Source organism: Brachyhypopomus gauderio, chromosome 20 (assembly GCF_052324685.1).
Source record: "Brachyhypopomus gauderio isolate BG-103 chromosome 20, BGAUD_0.2, whole genome shotgun sequence".
Classification (NCBI taxonomy): domain Eukaryota; kingdom Metazoa; phylum Chordata; class Actinopteri; order Gymnotiformes; family Hypopomidae; genus Brachyhypopomus; species Brachyhypopomus gauderio.
This window is the reverse complement of record NC_135230.1, coordinates 7,234,709-7,237,776: the sequence shown is the minus strand read 5'-3', so window position 1 is coordinate 7,237,776 and position 3,068 is coordinate 7,234,709.

Below are 3,068 nucleotides of genomic sequence, written 5' to 3'. Positions count from 1 at the left end.
CTTTATTTCATTGGGATAAAGTGATTTAAACTGATTTTGACTAATAAAAATAAGTTCTGTATCAAACAAGCAGGAACCTCTTCCCCCTGTAATGTGTTTCGGCCTTTACTGGTCTAAGGTCACGTGTATCCTACCTAACCAGCATTCTTTCAGATTCACATTCACAACAGGAGCGCTGTGTGCTCTCTTTCTGCAAGACATTTATTACCTTTTACTTTGATGTAGACCACCTCTACTAAAAAAGATGCTATTGCCTACTGGCAGTGAAATCTTATTCTACACCAGTCCTTCATCCAGAGGTCAAAGGTTATTGGTCATCATGTCAAATCTTTTACTGTCTGGCTGGTATCACAGGTGTACCAGGTAAAGACATGATACTGTACAACTGGAGAGTTTCCCAGTATGACTAATGGCAGCTTAAATCCTCCTTTAAACCTCTAAATCCTCCGTCGAATGTCATTTGTTTCAGTATGAATGATAACCGAGCCTCGGGGTGCAGAATACGTCATTATAGCAGCACGGCAGTTTGTTTTTAATATCCCCGGACCCCAGCGGATGGATAAACATTCACGAGTCTCACCATTTCGTGTCAACATAATGGAGGGAAGGAATTGCTGAAAAGGGACAGTCGCCCTTCTAGAAGAAGGTTGTGTGGAGGGATGAAGATGGCAGACTGCCTAATGTTTCTCAGAGGGGGTGGATGACCATCTTTTCAGCTTCAGCAGGGACCAGCAGATGCTAAGGCGAACGAGCGGTAAGCCTGGCACCGTGCCATATTTAGAGATTCTATTCAGAAGCATCTGTGGGTCAGACTTCAAGAAAGACACCTGGCTTTTTGAAAGCATTTTCATTAAACTTTGAGGAGTCATTTTACATAAAGAATACCAATTTTATCATCAGTTACTTTACTGGCATTTTGTCTTCTTACAACTGAGAGTTAAAAGAGTGATTTTGCTATGAAGCTGATCAAGTCACTTGCTAGAAGCAGGTCAAGCAATAAACCAGAGTGTCAATGTGACCTTGTAGGCACAGATTGGACATGTAGTTAAAAGCAACAGATTAATTGATTGTTTTTTTTTTCATCTTATGATTGATCCAGGAAGCTTAATTAAAGTGGCGGAAATGAGTTGGGGACGACTAGAAGGAGAGATTTTGTGGCATTATTGATTAGAGTGTCATGTGGACTGATATCGACCTGACCTGACAATGTGCCACTGACTTTGATCTGCAACGGTCACTTGATGCAAAAGTGGACAAATGCTGGCAGTCCCCCCACCCCCACCACCACCTCCACCCTCATCAACATTCACACCTCCTCTAGTCCTTCCCAGGAAGTGTATGCTGTGTCATTGCCCGATTCTTCATACACTCTTGATCAAATACAGAACTAAGCTGTAACTTTTGTAAAGTCACATACTTTGGGGACTTCTTCGGGTTTCCAGGAGCACTGCTGGACAGAAAAGCGTTTAAGGTTGTTTTTGTAGGTAAAACGTGAACTAGAGAAGTTGCCGCAGGTGAGAACAAATTAAAATGTTGGTGAGAGAGACATCTGGTGGAGAGCAGGAGAAGTGTCCGCTTCAGATACGACATCACTCCCCCACAACAGGCAGGTCCAGAGACCACATGTCCCCTGGACTTGTCCCTTCCTGAGGATCCGAGAGTGGGACGTCCTGGAATGTCCATTTTGAAAGTCAGCAAAGTTTAAGCTACGTTGGCAGCTGGAACCCAAGAACATTCTTCTGGGCCAAATCTCTCCTATTAGAAATGTGATCACAGCTTTCTGACCACCACTATTTAGCACTACGTACCTAGTAGACATAATTCAAAATTAATTTATCCACTTCAGAACTGGACTACTCTGGGTGTGTATTAAAACAGCTTTGCAGGTCTCAGGAGAACCACGATGCTTCTGGGATGGGTATGATTGCAGTGTGGTGAGTAGGGGGTGGAGTGGTGTCAGGGCAGTCATGGTCTGGTGGTTAGGGAAACCCAGTCATGTGCCCAGAGGGTTGTGGGTTTGAACCCCAGGCCCTAGGCCATGACTGAAGTGTAAATGTAATGTAAATGTCGGTGCTTGGATTATGAGTTTGTTGAGCCTCCAGAGCTAGTGTTAGAAGAAACCAATAACTCCACCCATTCTTCCAAACTTCCCAATTTAAATGTTCAGGAGAAGGCCTTTGTTTCTCCACCCTCTGTCATTCTCTGCCAGCCAATTTGCGTTCATGCTGATGAATGACATTTAACACTATCCTTGTACAGAGGAACCGTCACTTTGGATGAGGAGAGAGATGAGAGCGCCCTCTGTAGGCAGGGAGTAGAAGTGCTTACCACAGACTCTATAGATAAACCAAATTCATATCGTCACCTGTTTTCTGACTTATCTGCATCTGAGACATTACCAGTTACATATTCAGCAAGCACAGGCCTAAATGACACTGGTGACCACATGGGGCTGATTTTGTTCCAACTAAATAGATTAGATAGATAAAATCCAAGTAATAAGATGCATGTTTTAGTCAATAAATCAACATATATTATCCTAATTAATGTTTGTGCTTATATTAGTCACACAGTGATCAACTGACATTTCTTGAATATGTGTTTGATCAAAACATACTGTCATGAGGTATTAGAACAGGGGTGCCCATTACGTCGATCGCAATCTACCGGTCGATCGCGAAGGAAGTGTGGGTAGATCGCATGACATTAAAAAGTAGTGGATGAATGACAGGCTATCGTCCATCTGCACTGACGGTTGTATTTTGGTTGACATACATGGTCTAGGGTTTGACACACGACACCCCCCCCGCCCCCGACACACCTATACATTTACTCAACCCCGCAGGGGGCGAGTGTGGAGTTATTGGATCTCTTATGTCCATTTAAAGGCACAGATGAAAATAGCTCACAAAATAAAAATGCGCAATATCACTACAATAAACAATAAAATAATAGAAGAAGCGCTAAACAGTCACAACCTCGGTAAGCACAAAGAGCAAATGCTACACGTTCATGCTGGTGCACGGTTGGCACCTCCTGGGCTGAAGGTGCAGGTATTTATACCTGCA